Raw genomic sequence first — 20883 nt, 5'->3', positions numbered from 1 at the left:
TCACTCCTCTGAGGTGTCACTGCCACAGGGACTTTCAAGCACAGAGGACATTTGTTACCCCAAAGTTCAAAGTGACAAGCTACTCCTTGCGTAGCCCAAGTAAGAGAACAATTTTATAATACTGGATGAAATTAAAAGCCATTGCACATCCCCCCCAGCAAACCAAGCAGGCCACTCAAATGCTTGACGAAACGCTCCTTGGGGACATCCGCCCTACTCAGGGGCACCAGTCCTAACAGACATACCTCCTCCTCCAGGCCTCCTTGGGTAGAACTCTACGAGCCTTAATCGTCAGGGGTACCCCAAGAATTCTACTTTTTAAAGGGCCGCACTCTTTTCTGACTATAAACAGTTTCAAATTAGAAGAGATGACTTTTATCCCTACATGCCCAGCTCTACATGGTGCCAAAACACAGTCCTATTACAGCAGGAGCCAGTAGTCCTTTCCCAGGAGGACACATGGCCCATCAAAGCAAATCTACCAAAATAAAACTGCAGAAATTGACTATGATTCTAAAGTGGGAAGACAACCTGAGGATCAGAAACTGACTCAAAAGTGAAGAGCTTGGTTTTTTTTGAAAAGATTCTCCCATTACTTCTGGACTCTTGTTGAGGCTCTTTGCTCATTAAAGTAACAACCCTGGATTCACTAGATGGGCCTCTGGCCACAGGTGAAACCTATAAGGCTGTGTGAAAGATAAGTCCCCCCTCTAAGATGTTAAAAACTACTTCTTGGTTCAGCACACTTGAGCAAGACACATCCCCTAAGTAATAGTAGTTTACAGCAGTAGAATTTGTCAGGGAGAGAAGGGGATTGCAGTTCTTACAGAATCCTCACAGGCACCCCAAGAGATCAGAAATCACTGCCCCAGACACCTGACTACCACTCTCAAAAAGTTAAAGCTAATATTTAAAATTGCTCTTACTATTCTTAGTCAAGAGGCACTATGAAAGTGACATTTAAAATCAGTGGGGGAAAGATGTTAGCCTTCTAGAGAAAAGAAGGTGGATCCATACCTCACATCTTACACAAAAATAAATTCCAGGTGGATCTAAGAGTTAAATGGGAGGGAGGAGGAGAGCTTAGAGTACTAGAATAACATATGGGAGAATTTTGTTTTTATAATCTTGGAGTAGGGAAAGGTTAAGTATGTCACAAGACGCAGAAGTCATCAAAGAAGATTGCCAAATTTGATGACAAAACATTTTAAAATTCTGCATGATAAAAGAAAAAAAAATGAATAAAGCCAAAGACTAAAAAGCCCCCAAAAAACATACGTTGGGAAAATACTTTCAGTTCATATCACAAACAGCTTTTCTCCTTAATACATAACGAACTCCTATTTTTAAAAAGTCAGCCACCCTGCAGAAAATCAAAGGGTATGAAAAATCAGTTCATAAAAAAAGGAAAGACAAGTAGCTCCTAAACATGTAAAAGTAATTACCCTCACTTAGAATAAGAGAAATGAAATTAAAGTTACAATGAGATACTATTATTTGTCAGATTGGCAAAGATAAAAAAGTTTGGTTAAGGACTATGCTGGTCAGGAAATGGGAAATAGGGACTTTTATATCCTGGTAGTGAGAGTGTAAACTCATGTAACCTCTGGAGAGGGCAATTTAGCAGTCGCTTTAAAAGTTTTAAGTGCACAAATCATTTCACATAGCAAATATTTCCAGGTACTTGTCCCGCAGATATTCTTGCACACGTGTGAAATGATATGTGTATAAGAATATCCAATGCAGAAAGATTGGTTTTAGCAAAAGACTAAAAACCTCGATGACAGGGGTACGGGGTTTCTTCTTAAGGTGATGGAAATGTTGTGTAATTAAACCACTGAATTGTACTTTTTTTTTTTTTTTTTTTTTTTTGCGGTATGCGGGCCTCTCACTGTTGTGGCCTCTCCCGTTGCGGAGCACAGGCTCCGGACGCCCAGGCCCAGCGGCCATGGCTCACGGACCCAGCCGCTCCGCGGCATGTGGGATCCTCCCGGACAGGGGCACGAACCCGTGTCTCCTGCATCGGCAGGCGGACTCTCAACCACTGCGCCACCAGAGAAGCCCTGAATTGTACATTTTAAAGGGTGCATTTTGTGGTATTTAAATTCTATTTAAAACATTTTTAAAAACTCTATGTCCATAATGAAAGAGGTGTATACCTTTCTTGTTCTTATGATCATATATCTTTCTAAGTCAGTTGGTATAAATATGCATAATTTTTCTTTGTATTTTTGAATTTTATTTTTTTATTTTTTATACTGCAGGTTCTTATTAGTTATCTGTTTTATACATATTAGTGTATACATGTCAATCCCAATCTCCCAATTCATCCCACCACTACCCTCCACCCCTGCCATGTTCCCCACTTGGTGTCCATACGTTTGTTCTCTACATCTGTGTCTCTATTTCTGCCCTGCAAACCAGTTCATCTGTACCACTTTTCTAGGTTCCACATATATGCATTAATATATGATATTTGTTTTTCTCTTTCTGACTTACTTCACTCTGTATGACAGTCTCTAGATCCACCCACGACTCTACAAATGACCCAATTTCATTCCTTTTTATGGCTGAGTAATATTCCACTGTATATATGTACCACATCTTCTTTATCCATTCATCTGTTGAGGGGCATTTAGGTTGCTTCCACGACCTGGCTATTGTAAATAGTGCTGCAATGAACATTGGGGTGCATTGTGTTTTTTTGAATTATGGTTTTCTCTGGGCATATGCCCAGTAGTGGGATTGCTGGGTCATATGGTAATTCTATTTTTATTTTTTTAAGGAACCTCCATACTGTTTTCCACAGTGGCTATATCAATTTACATTCCCACCAACAGTGCAAGAGGGATCCATTTTCTCCACATCCTCTGCAGCATTTGTTGTTTGTAGATTATCTGATGATGCCCATTCTAACTGTTGGGAAGTGATACTTCATTGTAGTTTTGATTTGCATTTCTCTAATAATATTTGGTTTGCAAATATTTTCTCCCATTCTCAGGGTTGTCTTTCTGTCTTGTTTATGGTTTCCTTTGCTGTGCAAAAGCTTTTAAGTTTCATTAGGTCCCACTTGTTTATTTTTATTTCCATTAATCTAGGAGGTGGATCAAAAAAGATCTTGCTGGGCTTCCCTGGTGGTGCAGTGGTTGAGAGTCCGCCTGCTGATGCAGGGGACATGGGTTTGTGCCCTGGTCTGGGCAGATCCCACATGCCGCAGAGCGGCTGGGCCCGTGAGCCATGGCCGCTGAGCCTGCGCGTCCAGAGGCTGTGCTCCACAACGGGAGAGGGCACAACAGTGAGAGGCCCGTGTACCGCAAAAAAAAAAAAAAAAAAAAAAAAAGATCTTGCTGTGACTTATGTCAAAGAGTGTTCTTCCTATGTTTTCCTCTAAGAGTTTTATAGTGTCCGGTCTTACATTTAGGTGTCGAATCCATTCTGAGTTTATTTTTGTGTATGGTGTTAGGGAGTGTTCTAATTTCATTCTTTTACATGTAGCTGTCCAGTTTTGCCAGCACCACTTATTAAAGAGACTGTCTTTTCTCCATTGTATATCCTTGCCTCCCTTGTCATAGATTAGTTGACCATAGGTGTGTGGGTTTATCTCTGGGCTTTCTATCTTGCTCCATTGATCTATGTTTCTGTTTTTGTGCCAGTACCATAGTCTTGATTACTGTAGCTTTGTAGTATAGTCTGAAGTCAGGGAGTCTGATTCCTCCAGCTCCGTTTCTTTCCCTCAAGACTGCTTTGGCTATTTGGGGTCTTTTGTGTCTCCATACAAATTTTAAGATTTTTTGTTCTAGTTCTGTAAAATAAGCCATTGGTAGTTTGATAGGGATTGCATTGAATCTGTAGATTGCTTTGGGTAGTATAGTCATTTTCACAATATTGATTCTTCCAATCCAAGAACATGGTATATCTCTCCATCTGTTGGTATCATCTTTAATTTCTTTCATCAGTGTCTTACAGTTTTCTGCATACAGGTCTTTTGTCTCCCTAGGTAGGTTTATTCCTAGGTATTTTATTCTTTGTTGCAATGGTAAATGGGAGTGTTTCCATAATTTCTCTTTCAGATTTTTCATCATTAGTGTATGGGAATGCAAGAGATTTCTGTGCATTAATTTTGTATCCTTCAGCTTTACCAAATTCATTGATTAGCTCTAGTAGTTTTCTGGTGGCATTTTTAGGATTCTCTATGTATAGTATCATGTCATCTGCGAACGGTGACAGTTTTACTTGTTCTTTTCCAATTTGTATTCCTTTTATTTCATTTTCTTCTCTGATTGCCGTGTCTAGGACTTCCAAAACTATGTTGAATAATAGTGGTGAGAGTGGACATCCTTGTCTCGTTCCTGATCTTAGAGGAAATGCTTTCAGTTTTTCACCATTGAGAATGATGTTTGCTGTGGGTTTGTCGTATATGGCCTTTATTATGTTGAGGTAGCTTCCCTCTGTGCCCACTTTCTGGAGAGTTTTTATCATAAATGGGTGTTGAATTTTGTCAAAAGCTTTTTCTGCATCTATTGAGATGATCATATGGTTTTTATTCTTCAATTTGTTAATATGGAGTATCATGTTGATTGATTTGCGTATATTGAAGAATCCTTGCATCCCTGGGATAAATCCCACTTGATCATGGTGTATGATCCTTTTAATGTGTTGTTGGATTCTGTTTGCTAGTATTTTGTTGAGGATTTTTGCATCTGTATTCATCAGTGATATTGGTCTGTAATTTTCTTTTTTTGTAGTATCTTTGTCTGATTTTGGTATCAGGGTGATGGTGGCCTCATAGAATGAGTTTGGGAATGTTCCTTCCTCTGCAATTTTTGGGAAGTTTGAGAAGGATGGGTGTTAGCTCTTCTATAAATGTTTGATAGAATTCACCTGTGAAGCCACCTGGTCCTGGACTTTTGTTTGTTGGAAGATTTTTAATCACAGTTTCAATTTCATTACTTGTGATTGGTCTGTTCATATTCTCTGTTTCTTCCTGGTTCAGTCTTGGAAGGTTATACCTTTCTAAGAATTTGTCCATTTCTTCCAGGTTGTCCATTTCATTGGCATAGAGTTGCTTGTAGTAGTCTCTTAGGATGCTTTGTATTTCTACGGTGTCTGTTGTAACTTCACCTTTTTCATTCCTAATTTTATTGATTTGAGTCCTCTCCCTCTTTTTCTTGATGGGTCTGGCTAATGGTTTATCAATTTTGTTTATCTTCTCAAAGAACCAGCTTTTAGTTTTATTGATCTTTGCTATTGTTTTCTTTGTTTCTATTTTATTTATTTCTGCTCTGATCTTTATGAATTCTTTCCTTCTACTAACTTTGGGTTTTGTTTGTTCTTCTTCCTCTAGTTCGTTTAGGTGTAAGGTTAGATTGTTTATTTGAGATTTTTCTTGTTTCTTGAGGTAGGCTTGGATAGCTATAAACTTCCCTCTTAGAACTGCTTTTGGGCTTCCCTGGTGGCGCAGTGGTTGAGAATCCGCCTGCCGATGCAGGGGACACGGGTTCGTGCCCCAGTCCGGGAAGATCCCACATGCCGCCGAGCTGCTGGGTCTGTGAGCCACGGCCGCTGAGCCTGCGGGTCCGGAGCCTGTGCTCCGCAACGGGACAGGCCACAACAGTGAGAGGCCCGTGTATCACAAAAAAAAAAAAAAAAAAAGAGATCTGCCTCAACTCTGGGTCTCACTTAAAAAAAAAAAAAAAAGAAATGCTTTTGCTGCATCCCATAGGTTTTGGATCATTGTGTTTTCATTGTCATTTGTCTCTAGGTATTTTTTGATTTCCTCTTTGATTTCTTCAGTGGTCTCTTGGTTATTTAGTAACGTATTGTTTAGCCTCCATGTGTTTGTGTTTTTTACATTTTTTTCCCTGTAATTCATTTCTAATCTCATAGTGTTGTGGTCAGAAAAGATGCTTGATATGATTTCAATTTTCTTAAATTTACTGAGCCTTGATTTGTCACCCAAGATGTGATCCTGGAGAATATTCATTCCGTGCACACTTGAGAAGAAAGTGTGATCTGTTGGTTTTGGATGGAATGTCCTATAAATATCAATTAAATCTAATTGGTCTATTATGTCATTTAAAGCTTGTGTTTCCTTATTAATTTTCTGTCTGGATGATATGTCCATTGGTGTAAATGAGGTGTTAAATTCCCCCGCTATTATTGTGCTACTGTTGATTTCCTCTTTTATAGTTGTTAGCAGTTGCCTTATGTATTGAGATGTTCCTATGTTGGGTGTGTATATATTTATAATTGTTATATTTTCTTCTTGGATTGATCCCTTGATCATTATGTAGTGTCCTTCCTTGTCTCTTGTAACATTCTTTATTTTAAACTCTATTTTATCTGATGTGAGTATTGCTACTCCACCTTTCTTTTGATTTCCATTTGCATGGAATATCTTTTTCCATCCCCTCACTTTCAGTCTGTATGTGTTCCTAGGTCTGAAGTGGGTCTCTTGTAGACAGCATATATACAGGTCTTGTTTTTATAGCCATTCAGAGAGCCTGTGTCTTTTGGTTGGAGCATTTAATCCATTCACATTTAAGGTAATTATCTATATGTATGTTCCTATGACCATTATCTTAATTGTTATGGGTTTGTTTTTGTAGGTCCTTTTCTTCTCTTGCGTTTCCCACTTAGAGAAGTTACTTTAGCATTTGTTGTAGAGCTGGTTTGGCGGTGCTGAATTCTCTCAGCTTTTACTTGTCTGTAAAGCTTTTAATTTCTCCATCAAATCTGAATGAGATCCTTGCCAGGTAAAGTAATCTTGGTTGTAAGTTCTTCCCTTTCATCACTTTAAATATATTGTGCCACTCCCTTCTGGCTTGTAGAGTTTCTGCTGAGAAATCAGCTGTTAACCTTATGGGAGTTCCCTTGTATGTTATTTGTTGTTTTTCCCTTGTTACTTTCAATAATTTTTCTTTCTCTTTAATTTTTGTCAGTTTGATTACTATGTGTCTCGGTATGTTTCTCCTTGGGTTTATTCTGCCTGGGACTCTCTGCGCTTCCTGGACTTGGGTGGCTATTTCCTTTCCCATGTTAGGGAAGTCTTCGACTATAATCTCTTCAAATATTTTCTGGGGTCCTTTCTCTCTCTCTTCTCCTTCTGGGACCTCTATAATGCGAATGTTGTTGTGTTTAATGTTGTCCCAGAGGTCTCTTAGGCTATCTTCATTTCTTTTCATTCTTTTTTTCTTTATTCTGTTCTGTGGCAGTGAATTCCACCATTCTGTCTTCCACGTCACCTATCCGTTCTTCTGCCTCAGTTATTCTGCTATTGATTCCTTCTAGTGTATTCTTCATTTCAGTTATTGTATTGTTCATCTCTGTTTGTTTGTTCTTTAATTCTTCTAGATTTTTGTTCTTTAATTCTTCTAGGTCTTTGTTAAACATTTATTGCATCTTCTCGATCTTTGCCTCCATTCTTGTGAGGTCCTGCATCATCTTTACTGTCATTATTCTGAATTCTTTTTCTGGAAGGTTGCCTATCTCCACTTCAGTTAGTTGTTTTTCTGGGGTTTTATCTTTTTCCTTCATCTGGTACATAGTCCTCTGCCTTTTCATTTTGTCTATCTTTCTGTGAACGTGGTTTTCATTCCACAGGCTGCAGAATTGTCTGTCTCATTATTTTTAATGGTTGTGTAATATTCCAGTGTGGATGAATCATGATTTATGCTCCCAAGTGCTGGGTGGAGGGAGAATATATACATGTGTTTGTAAATATTTGGACCCTGAAATGAGGTACAAATAACCAGCAACACCAGCTGCTTCTGTGAGGGAATCTGGGTGGCTGGAAACACAGAGGAAGGTATACACGTCACTTATATGTCCTTTTGTACCTCTTGAATGTTATGCCATATGCATGTAAGGCCTATTTTTAAAAATAAATACAATTAATATGGGAATTTCCTGGCAGTCCAGTGGTTAGGATTCTGGCTTTTCACTGCCTGGGGCCCGGGGTTTGATTCCTGGTTGGGGAACTAAGGTCCTGCAAGCCACACGGTGCCCCCCACACCAAATACAATTAATAAAACAAAGAGGATGGGGGAGACCCATGAAACACAAGAATCTCAAGTCAGTCTCACTCTAGGTAAGCATACCAGAGATCAAATGCCTGGAAAATTTTCAAGCAGCCTAGTGGCCTGAAGAATAATCTACATCAGCTATCTGTAAGAAATATCTTCCAGACAGTTTGATTTTCATTAAGATCACAGAAAGATTTTAAAGACCTCTAAGACAGAAATAAAAAGGAAGATGACAGGCTATTTAAAATTTTTTTCATACAGTGGGAACAGTCTGAGCTCTCATATCAGGAAATGTATTGGTTTCAAGAACAGCTATTTCAGGAAAGCTAGCTAAGCAAATTAATTCTACTGATTTAAGATATCATAACCTAGCAGCAGTAGAAGAAAACTTTTAAAGTCATAACACAGGATTTCAAATACTTCACAAAATGAAATTTGGTATGTGACTGCTATAACAAATGATTCTCTTCTCTTTTATATGCCTCTCTGTTCTTTTTCTTCTTCCAAAAACATTACACATAGTGAAAATGACTAGGAAGCTAAAACTTTAAAAGATCACCAAGAGTCAATATAATAGGCTATCTTACCAACATACAGAAAATTACTGACATTTGCCTTATTTGCATTAATTTGGTATAGCATCAGTATATACCCTAATTTCCCAATCATTTACAAACAAATTTACCTCTAAAAGGTGCTGAGGGGGCTTCCCTGGTGGCGCAGTGGTTGAGAGTCCGCCTGCCGATGCAGGGGACACAGGTTTGTGCCCCGGTCTGGGAGGATCCCACATGCCGCGGAGCAGCTGGGCCCATGAGCCATGGCCGCTGAGCCTGTGCTCCACAATGTCTGGAGCCTGTGCTCCACACGGGAGAGGCCACAACTGTGAAAGGCCCACGTACCACAAAAAAAAAAAAAAAAAAAAAAAGGAGCTGAGGCTAGCAGAGGGATCATTGGGAAACTTTATCTAAGCAATCATTAGCTATGGAATGGTTGCAGTGTTCTCATGTGATCTGTGCCTGAGCTATTGAAGGTATAATGAGCTGTAGTCACTTTTATTTTTACCCACATACTTACCAGTTCCAGTGCTGTTCATTCCTTTGAGTAAATCCAATTTTCATCTGGTATCATTTTCTCCCTTCTGAAGGATTTATTTCTTAAAAAATTAATTATTTATTTATTTTTGGCTGGGTTGGGTCTTCGTTGCTGTGTGCGAGCTTTCTCTAGTTGCGGCAAGCGGGGGCTACCCTTCACTGTGCTGCACGGGCTTCTCACTGTGGTAGCTTCTCTTTGCTGCAGAGCACAGGCTCTAGGCATGCGGGCTTCAGTAGTTGTGGCACGTGGGCTCAGTAGTTGTGGCTCGCGGGCTCTAGAGCACAGGCTCAGTAGTTGTGGTGCATGGGTTTAGCTGCTCTGTGGCATGTGGAATCTTCCCAGACCAGGGCTCAAACCCGTGTCCCCTGCATTGGCAGGTGGATTCTTAACCACTGTACCACGAGGGAAGCCCCTGGAGGATATTTCTTTTAATATTTTTGTAGTACAGATCTTGTGATGAATTATTTCAGTTTTCGTATGTCTTTAAAAAAAGTGTTTATTCTGCCTTCATTTTTGAAATGTATTTCACTGGACATATAGTTCTAGATTCAGTTTTTTTCTTTTCTTTTGGATCTTTAAAGATATTGCTACACTGTTTCTTTCTTGCATTGTTTCCAAATAGAATTCAGCTATCATTCTTACTTTTGTCCTTTTGTACATGATAGGTCTTCCCACCCCACCCCACCCCCACTCCAATGCTTTAAAGATTTTTCTCTTTATCACTGGTTTTAAGCAATCTGATTCTGATATGGCTTGGGATCATTTTCTTCATGCTTCTTGTGCTTGGGGTTCATTAAACTCCTAGGATCTGTAGGTTTATAGTTTTCCTCCAATTTAGAACAATTTCAGCCATTCCTTCATATATTTTGTGTCCCTACCCCTCCTTCAGGGACTCCAATTACCTACGATTATGCTGCTTGAAGTGGTTCCACAGCTCACTGGTGCTCTTTTTAAAAAAATTTTTTAAGTGACCTTTATCTCTCTGGCTTTCATTTAGGATAGTTTCTATTGCTATGTCTTCAAGCACCCTAATTTTTTCTTCTGCAGTGTCTAATATGCTTGTTAATTCCATCCAATGTATTTTTTATTTTCAAACATTGTAGTTTTCATCTCTAGAAGTTGGGGTTTTTTAATATCTTCCATTTCTTTATTTAATATGTTCAATCTTTCCTCTACCTTCTTGAAATTATGCAGAATAGTAACAGCTTTTTAATGTCCTTCTCTACTAATTCTATCATTTATATCATTTCTGGATCTTTTTCTATTGATCGATTTTTTTCTTCCTCATAGTGGGTGGTATTTTTCTCCTTCTTTGTATGCCTGGTACTTTTTTACTGGATTCCAGACATTGCTAATTTTACATTATTGAGTACTGGATATTTTTGTATTCCTATAGATTTTTTTTTTTTTTTTTTTTTTTTTTTTCGGTATGCGGGCCTCTCACTGCTGTGGCCTCTCCCGTCGCGGAGCACAGGCTCCGGACGCACAGGCTCAGCGGCCATGGCTCACGGGCCTAGCCGCTCCGCGGCATGTGGGATCTTCCCGGGCCAGGGCACGAACCCGTGTCTCCTGCATCGGCAGGCGGATTCTCAACCACTGCGCCACCAGGGAAGCCCTCCTATAGATATTTTTGAACTTTGTCTAGGACACAATTAAGTTACGTGTAAATGGTTTGATTCTCTTGAGGTCTGCTTTTAAGCTTTGTCAGTCTTTAGACTAGGGCTAATTTTGCCCTATAGTGAGACAATACCCTTCTGAGTACTTTACTTGATGTCCCATGAATTACAAGGATTTTTGCAGTCTTGCAGGTGGGAACACAAACTCTTCTCTGCCCTGTGTAAGCTCCAAGTGTTATTTCCTCTAATCCTTTTGGTTGATTCTTTCCCAGGACTTGGGTAGTTTCCCCACACACATGTACCGATCAGTTACCAGCTGAAGACTCAAGGGAGACTCTCTGCAGCTCTCCAGGGTTTTATCTCCATGTAGCTCTCTCCTCTGGTGCTCTGCCCAATGAGTTTTAGCCACTTTTACCCCCCAGCTGCATCAGCTCAACTCAGGAAGATTACCAGACTCCATCTGGGTTCCCCTTCCCTGCGCTATGGCCTGAAAACTCCCCAGGCAGAAGCTGGGGCAGTTACAGGGCTTACCTTATCTGTTTTCTATTTCTCATGAATCCCTGTCCTGTGCTGCCTGATAGTCAGTGTCTAAAAACCATTGTTTAATATATTTTATCTAATTTTTAACTGTTTTATGCAGGAAGGTCAATCCAGTCCCTGTCATTGCATCTTGGTCCTATAGTGATTTTTAAGGTTTTGGAAGAAATCACTTTAGGAGGTAAGAACAGCTTATATGAGTTCATTAGCATGAATTATAGAATCAGAGCATCCTCAAAGGAGGAAAGGAGAAAGGGAGGACAGTAAATTGTAGTTTCGTCTCCTGCCTCCTTCTGTTTTCTACCTTGAAGAATAGCTTAGGGAATGGGGAAAGCCGCTTCTTTAATTACTACCTTTAATGAACTTGTTCAGTGGGTGAAAAGAATAAGCATTTAACCAACATTTAGCACCCACTATGTGCCAGGTCCTCTGTTAAGGACTGGGAATATCAGATGAGTATGACATAAAATGAAATAATAAATGTAAATACCCTTAACATTTTTGTAGGACTGTAAAAGCAAGGCCAAGAAGTAAATTATTATGTTTAAGCAAACAATATTATGATAAGTGTCATGATCAAAAAGTTACACCATAAAACAATCACTTACCCAGGGCAAGTAACTGTTTATGTCATCTAGGATATAAAGTATTTTCATCTTATTCCTTTTACTATATTGTCATTGTTATGGACGGTTAAATTTTATTTTTATGATTTTTTTGGCTGCACCATGCAGCACACGGAATCTTAGTTCACCAACCAGGGATCGAACTTGTGCCCCTTGCAGTGCAAGCACAGAGTCTTAACCACTGGACCACCAGGGAAGTCCCTGGACTGTTAAATTTTGTAATTGCAAGGCTGTGTCAAACTTCCTGGCACAGTTCCTGATTGTAAGGAACTCCCTTTCTTTTGGAAGAGAGATGCAACAATTCGTCACAACGCAAGGTAAGAAGTGCTAGAGCTTTTGGTGGGGGTTCCCAAGCTTTTTCAGGTGAAGTCTTTTTTTGTGTGAAATAATATGACATTTTACTAGGAGAAAACACTACTGTATTTTCACAATTATGCCCACTTGTAATAAAAAGAAGCTGTCAAACTCAACAAGGTGGGCTCTGATTTTTTTCTTTGTTATTCAAACAAGACCTTCATTCTTTTTGTAACTAGCTAGAGCATACTAACAGCAAGGAAGAAAGGTGGAAAAAACTAAAAAACATTATTAGGAGAAAAACTTAGGTATCAAAAAAAAAAAAAAATTCCAGGCCTTAAAGCTGCTTTAATTCCAACTTGGAATGAGGTAGAATAAAAATAAATCTAATACATTAAGCAATCCAGTTGCCTAAACAATGCACTATAACATGGGGGGAAAGAGTGACCTACCTTGGGGCGTCAGGGAGAAGTCTGGTAAGGCTTTACAGGGGTTGGGGACACATACAGGTCGGGGCAGGGGGGACACTGAATTTGGAAAGGGCTTGTTTTGGATACTGACATTGACTAGGCTTGTGATTACTGACAAATTCCAATCTCTCAGGGCCTGTTTTCTCATCTTTAAATGAAATTAATAGCCACATCAGTGATTTAAATACTTTGATCCCTGGGGACCTAGGATTCTCTGAGGGGTCCAGGAGCTGTCTTGGAGGACTAAAGGTTGGTAGTAGAGGCACTGTAATGCTCCACTTCTCCCCTTTAACTCAGTGATAGAACTCTTAACTGGGAAAAAAAAGTTTGAAAATCATTTAACTTATCCAACTCCAGAACTCAGTGATTTGTTGTGTGCTGTAAAGGAATGACCTTTACTGGTGGTCAAACTGAAAATGGAAACACAAAGATCCATAGAAAGCAAGACATTCATGATTATTTTAGCAAGCAAGAGACTAGTGATAAATATTGTTTGATAAATACATCAAACTTCTTTAAGATAAATTCCAACATAGTGATAATGATCCTAAGTTTACTGACTATAGAACCATTAATCATACACAGATCGGTGTTTCTCAAACTGGGATCTGCAGCAGTAATCTTGGGTGGTCTGAGTTCTCAAGTTGGAGAAACATCAACAGATTTTAAAACCAGCCAGAAATACACTTGCTGAAAATTTTCAAGGCTGATAAAATTTGTGCTTAACGTGTTTGCTAAAAGCCTCTCAAAATCTTGAGATCTAATGGGAATCTACTGACAGAAGACCTGTGTATGCGTTGTCTGACTGATGCAAAGATGGTCCTGGGGAAAACATTTCCAGGCCTCTCTTTATCCTCCTTTAATCTCAACTGCCAATGCTGTGCCAGGCTGGGTAAAGTAGGTCTAAACAAAGGATGGCATCAAAAGAGACTGTGGGTTGGGTCTCAAAAGTCTTTGAGGTGGTTCAAGAGATACCAAATTCTGGAAGTAACAAAGCCCTGCAGCATGGGAGGATGCTCTTAACTGCCTACTCTCTCCCACTGCACAGCTAGTGGTGGTAAAGAACTCTGAGTATTAAGTTATGGCTCAAGTATAGTGGACTAAAAGACTGACTTCAAATCTAAATGTTACTCACAGACTACCTTCTAGAAGCATACAGTAAAAAACATATTACAGTGCTACCATCAAAAGCAGGAATCTTGTCATATTCATCTTCATATCCCCTGCAAATAGCACATAAACAGGTATAATAAATACTTAATAAATATTCAGGGTTTAGAGGTAGGGCAGCTGTGGAGCAAGAGCCACCTGAGTGCTGGGTGAGAGCCTTCCAGGGTTCTTTGGGGCTAGAGGAATCTTGAAACCATGGATCACCTATATATGTTTTGAGACATGCTTTAGATGTTTTTTTCTGGAAGCCTTGCAACAACCCTAAAAATTGAATGTATTGTTGAAAAGACATATGGCCAATGCTGGCAGAGTCTACATAGAACCATGCTTCGTGGTGTTCCGGGAAAAACCTTTCAGCTTGTTGGTTATACTATTCAGTCTGGCTGTATAACTCGTGTTTTTGAGTACTTTGGTGGTGTTGTCATGTGTTCTGAACCATCAATAGAGCCTAAAATTCAAAATTCAGATATAGTCTTTGCAGAAAATTTTAGTTGACATTTTTATGGTATCCAAAGAGGTTGCACTGTGATTACAAAAAGCCCGAGTGATCCAAAATCAAATATTTGTAAAAGAGTAATTGGTTTGGAAGGAGACAAAATTCTTATCAACAGTCCATCAGGTTTATTTAAAAGCCACAGTTATGTGCCAACGGGTCATGTTTGGTTAGAAGGTGATGATCTACAGAATTCTACAGATTCCAGGTACTGTGGACCTGTTCCACATAGACTAATAAGAGGACGTATATTCTTTAAGATTTGGACTCAATGATTTTGGATTTCTACATGACAGCCCTAATGGCCACAGATTTTCTGATTGGCAAGCATTTATTCTTTTGATTTGATTATTGTCTTCCGTTCAAGTGAATTTATTATTGTCACTAAAACCATGTACTTGCTAATAAACTGTTTGCTATTCAAAATAAAAAAATTTTAAAAATAAATAAATAAATAAATAAATAGATGTAGGGCAGCTGCATTTTATGCAAATATTGTGTTCCCAAAGGCCTTGCCTTAAAAACTCACATAATTCTAGTTTAATCCTGAAAAAGAAATTTATAATTTCCCAAAGTCCATCAGCATTGAAAATTTGCAATTACATTCTGTTAAAATTTTTTTTAAGGCGTAACAATGAAACTTGGGTTACATTTTTAAAAATAACTCATATCTTTTAGAGATCCCATACTGAAATAGGTATGAATTAAGTAATACGATGTCTTGGATTTGCTTCAAAATAATATGGACTGGGGAATTCCCTGGTGGTCCAGTGTTAGGACTCCACGCTTTCACTGCCAAGGGCATGGGTTCAGTCCCTGGTTGGGGAACTAAGATTCTGCAAGCTGTGTGACACGGCAAATAAATAAATAAAATAAAATAAAATAATAATAATAATAATAATAAGATGGACTGGAGTTAGTTATTAAAAACATGGAAATCTGTCTCCCCTGCCCCCTCCAGAGATTCTGATTCACCAGGAATCTAGGGTTACTATGGGGTTTTCTCCTTGACCCCCTGAGGTTGGTCACTCTTTTCCCCCCATGTTACAGCACACACAGGCACATTTCAGGCAAACTGGGGAAACTGTCCCCAACTGCAGGCAGATGGGACCTGCAAACAAGGGCCTCTGGTCAGCTCAGAGACCCAAATCTCGGCTGCCAACTTTCCAAACTCAGGGGAAGGGTAGCTTCTTGGTAATCTGACTAAAGGAAACGCTGTAGGTGAAACTTTATTTGAGGATGCATCACTCTCAACCACCTTCGGTACCGGTCCCTTTCCACTGCTTCCCCTCAAATAATTTATTTCTCCCTTCCCGTCTTTACTGTACTTACTCATATTTACATTAGGATGTCAGCTCCATCAGGGCAGAGGTTTGTCTGTTCACCGACGAACCTCAGAATAGTGCCTGGCACGTGACAGGAGCTCAATGAACATGCCCGCCAGTTTTATTGAGATATAATTGACAAATAAGATTGTGTAAGTTTAAGGTGTACAGTCTGATGATTTGATATATATCTATATTGTGAAATGATTACCACAAACACATCCATCACCTCATATAGTTAATTTTTTTTTTTTTTGGTGTAGTGAGTACATTTAAAATCTACTCTCTCAAGAAATTCCAGGTATACAATATATTATTGGTAACTACAGTCACCATGTTATACATTAGATCCCCAGAACTTATTCATCTTATAACTGAAAGTTTGTACCCTTTGACCAATAGCTCCCCATTTCCCCCACACCCCCGTCCCTGGCAACCACCAATCTACTCTGCTTCTACAAGTTCAACTTTTTTAGATTCCACATATAAATGAGATCATACAGTATTTGTCTATCGTTGTCCAACTTATTTCACTTAGCTTATGTTTCATCCATTTAGTTACAAATAGCAGGATTTCCTTCTTTTTTATGGTTGAATACTATTCCACTGTACGTATGTGTATATCCAAGTATCTATATATTTGTATTTATATATAACAATTTCTTTATCCATTCATCCAACAACAGACATTTAGGTTGTTTCCATATCTTGGCTATTGTGAATAATGCTGCAATGAATATGAGGGTGCAGATATCTCTTCAAGATAGTGATTTCATTTCCTTCAAATATACATATAGAAGTGGGGTTACAGGATCATATGGTAGCTCTATTTTTAATTTTTTGAGGACCCTCCATAATGTTTTCCATAGTGGCTGCATCAATTTACATTCCCACCAACAGTGCACAAGGGTTCCCATTTGTCCATATCCTTGCCAACACTTGTCATCTCTTGTCTTTTGGATGATAGCCATTCTAACACGTTCGAGGTGGTATCTCACTGTGGTCAAAGAACATTTTTTTGAAATGAACTTATCACCCCTTTCCAATATGTTGGTCACACGATGGCAAGACCTGCAACAGGATCAGGCATACCAGGAAAGTGTGCTTATTCCCTTTTTCTTGAAACTTACTTCAGTTTTCCAAGAAAGCATGCTTACTTTGGACACCAGGTTATTCCTATGGGAGAGCAATCTAAAGTGGAAAACAAAGAATTATATTTAAACCTAGAACATACAGTGGGGCTAAAGTTACTTCCCACTATTCCCCTGCACACTATTCTAGCCAAACTGCCACTCTCCTAGCCCCCAAACACAATGCACACTTTCCCAGCACCTGCCCTGGTTCAGGTGACAAGTTTCTTATTTGAAATGCTCTTCTTTCTCTCCTACATCTACTGAAATTCCATCCGTTATTCAAAACTTAGTTTGACTCTACCTCTCTGAGTCTTTCTCTGACAACCTTGGGCTGTCTTTTGGATTTTCTACCAAGAATTCTAAAAGCACCAACCATGTCTTTTGACATTGATCAGCCACTGTTCTGTGTGATTAGCTTCATTATGCCTATCTTCTGTACCCAACTAAAGCAGAGCCCAAATTTAAACAAAAACAGTATAAAGTGCTACAAGAGTACAATGAATTCTCCCACCCTAAAGCCAAGCAACTTTAAGACTGCATGGCTTTTTGGCATGAGTGAACTTAAAATTCTGGCCCATTACAATAGGCCCTGGCCTCATTTTGTACCTTAACCCACCTCACCCTCCCCTATATGGAACCCTTGTTTCTTCACCATCTTGACCATTTGATGTCCCCCAAACTTAACTTGCCACTTTTTCAATTCTTTGGCTTTGCACTTGTCCCTTTACTTAGAAGACAAAAGACCTTCCTGCCCATCTCCAAGTGGTCAACTGACAATACCTCCTTATCTTTTAAGGCTTTGAGTAAAATGATTTTGCCTTTCTTTTTTTAAAAAAAATCCTGGGACTTCCCTGGTGGCACAGTGGTTAATAAGCCACCCGCCAATGCAGGGGACACAGGTTCGAGCCCTAGTCCAGGAAGATCCCACATGTGGCAGAGCAACTAAACCCGTGCACCACAACGACTGAGCCGGCACTCTAGAGCCCACAACTACTGAAGCCCAGGCGCCCTGGAGCCTGTGAGCCACAACTACTGAGCCTGCGCTCTAGAGCCCACGAGCCACAACTACTGAGCCCACGTGCCTAGAGCCCGCGCTCCGCAACAAGAGAAGCCACCGCAATGACAAGTCTGCGCACCGCAACGAAGAGCAGCCCCCGCTCGCCACAACTAGAGAAAGCCCACGTGCAGCAATGAAGACCCAACGCAGCCAAAAATAAAATTAACTAATTAATTTAAAGAAAATTCTGAAGCAAAATTAATTGCTCATTTATTTGTATCCCTAGAGCACGTCTGACATGTTACTAGATCTGACATGTGTGTGACAAAACTTTGCTTTTCTGACTCCCTCATTAGCTTACAAGTTCCATGAAAGCTGGGTCAATTTTGTTCCATCTTCATGTTACCAGAGTTTAGTGCAATGCCCGATACAAATGTGCCCAATAAACATGTTTTACTCAGTACTTAAGTAAAATTTTGGTCTTAAAAACTAACTTTTTCAGGAGTGATGTCAGTTCCTTATCATTTGGTTTCCAAGAATATTCAGCTAGGCTACACAGGAGCACTTTACCACAATCATAAAACACAGGATTCAGATGCAGGCTGGTCATCCATTGTCCGGGATCCACCAGCTTATGCTGGGCCCTTATGTACTTAGCCCGGCATTCCTGCCAGGGAGAAAAAGGCTTTCGAGGTCAACTGATTCCCCATCTGATCAGACAGTTCAACTCTCTGAGGCATATGAAAATGTCATTTTTTAAGATCCATATGACAGGGCTTCCCTGGTGGCGCAGTGGTTGAGAATCCGCCTGCCGATGCAGAGGACACGGGTTCGTGCCCCAGTCTGGGAAGATCCCACATGCCGAGGAGCGGCTGGGCCCGTGAGCCATGGCCGCTGAGCCTGCGCGTCCGGAGCCTGTGCTCCGCAATGGGAGAGGCCACAACAGTGAGAGGCCCGTGTACCACAAAAAAAAAAAAAAAAAAAAGATCCATATGACCAAAAAATTGTGTATCCTTCCATAATAACCTACTTAACATTTAGTAAGCCTCCTTAAAACGGATTTATGCACTAAACATAAACATAAATAACTCCTAGAGTCCCGAAATCTTGAGCAGTAATTTATATTAATAATAGTTGTGGGGCTTCCCTGGTGGCGCAGTGGTTGCGAGTCCGCCTGCGGATGCAGGGGACACGGGTTCATGCCCTGGTCCGGGAAGATCCCACATGCCGCGGAGCGGCTGGGCCTGTGGGCCATGGCCGCTGAGCCTGTGCGTCCGGAGCCTGTGCTCCACAACGGGAGAGGCCACAACAGTGAGAGGCCCGTGTACCGAAAAAAAAAAAAAAAAAGTTGTGTTCAGGGACTTCCCTGGTGGTCCAGTGGTTAAGAATGTGCCTTCCAACGCAGGGGGACGTGGGTTCAATCCCTGGTTGGGGAACTAAGATCCCACATGCTGCGGGGCAACTAAGCCTGCGCACTGCAACTACTAAGCCCGCCCACCACAACTAGACAGAAGCCTGCGCGCAGCAAGGACGAGCCTGCACGCCCTAATGAAAAGATCTCACGTGCTGCAACTAAGACCCGACACAGCCAAAGAAAAAAAAAGTTGTGTTCATTAAAAGACTCAGAAGTAAAAGTTTAACATGAAGTCTCTGGCACAGCCATGAACGGCTTTTTCAGGGCATCAACACTAGACCTTTAAAGAAAAGAAAAAAAACTCTGCAGTATTAGGAAAAACAGATGCTCTGCCAAAAATGTTTTCATAATTTCTTTACTGTGTTTTATAAGAGACAAGATTTTAATGACTATGGAAAACAGTAAACAGGAAATGATTGAGAAGTGACCAAGAAATACTGCTGTCCTGATTGCTATTAAATGTTAAATAAAATTAAGTTGAAACTATCTTTGTGATAATTCACAATACTGCACTACATAGAATAATAAGTACTAAAAAGATGAGTCAGTTCTTTTCAGTTACACTACTAAATTTCAAAGAACTCTTGTATTATACTTCCAAATAAAAGGTGAGTTTCTGTTTTAATCATTGATTGCCACATTTATTACTTTCTTCCACTAAAAATAATCAATCATTCAGAGAATCGGCTCCAATGACAAGCTGACTTAGCAAAAGGAAGCAATGCCAACATTGAAATAAACATTCATGAAGATGAACCTGGTCATGCATCAACCAAAAACACATTAAGCCAAAATTTTAGGAATAGGAATTAAAAACTAGAAAGCCAAAAGTAAGTCTTACTTGCATCCTCTCCATAAAAACAAACTACCTAAATATTAAACACAAACGGCTCTTGACACTTTAAAAATTTTTAGTTTCATTCAGAAAAAAGATATCTTTTATTAAATGGAGATTTACTGAGTCATTTGTGTTTTTTTTCTAATTGAAAGGGATTTCTTTTAGATAGCATTTTAAATGAAGTAAAAGAAAAATCCTCCCAATGTGTTTTCTTCCTGCTTTTAAAAACAATGGATATTATTGCACAATACCGGTCATAAATAGAAAAAGGACTGCTGTTTGCATTTCCATCTTACAATCACAAAATTTACTAGAGTACAGTATGGTAATAATTAAGCTATTAAAAAATAAAAACTGCCTGATCTTTCTCTATATTTCCTCAAATACAATAGGACACCATTGCTCTTAGTGTAGTTTGTACATGTTATTGTTTCTTTGTATGGAACTGCTTTAAAAAATACTTTGAAATGGCAGTAATTATAAATAAAAAATATTTTTCTTTTATTGGCTTTAGTATTAGCAATCTGGTTAAAGTTATCATGCAAAACTCTTGACTCTCATTGCTCTCTGTCAATGAGTAACATTAAAAATATTTTGGTTTTACGGTATGTTCCAAGAAAAACAAGCCCTATAAAAACAAATAACAATATTAAACAAAATTCCATTTTACAAAGTCAATGATGTTACCAAGGAAGAGATCCTGAGGATTCTCTTTTATAAAAGCAGGCTCAAAAGAAAGATGTGTGCATGAGTCAATTTTTTAAGGAGAAGAAAATAAAAGGAAACTTTTAAAGCTTAAAAAAGATTTAAGAAACAATATGGGCCAATATATATGTAGCATATTACTCCAAGAA

The 20883-nt window shown here is 39.4% G+C and overlaps 1 protein-coding gene and 1 pseudogene across 3 annotated transcripts in view; one reads left to right on the top strand and one right to left on the bottom strand.

Annotated features, from left to right (window-relative positions):
- Positions 1-20883, bottom strand: part of BICRAL (BICRA like chromatin remodeling complex associated protein) — an 82862-nt gene that overhangs the window by 36850 nt on the left and 25129 nt on the right. The window contains exon 1 of one of the 3 annotated variants that reach the window (XM_067006231.1): positions 16778-16806. The exons of 1 other annotated variant lie outside the window; for it this stretch is intronic. The gene's annotated coding sequence lies outside the window, so the exon portion shown is untranslated. Of the gene's footprint in view, positions 1-8709; positions 8728-16777; positions 16807-20883 lie in introns of those variants that run through there. One more of the 3 variants, XM_059075647.2, reaches the window with a different exon arrangement.
- On the top strand, positions 14154-14670 carry LOC131764187 (mitochondrial inner membrane protease subunit 1 pseudogene; annotated as a pseudogene).

Source organism: Kogia breviceps, chromosome 10, assembly GCF_026419965.1.
Source record: "Kogia breviceps isolate mKogBre1 chromosome 10, mKogBre1 haplotype 1, whole genome shotgun sequence".
Lineage (NCBI taxonomy): Eukaryota > Metazoa > Chordata > Mammalia > Artiodactyla > Physeteridae > Kogia > Kogia breviceps.
Note: the sequence above shows the minus strand (reverse complement) of the source record. Positions and strands in the feature narration are given on the sequence as shown.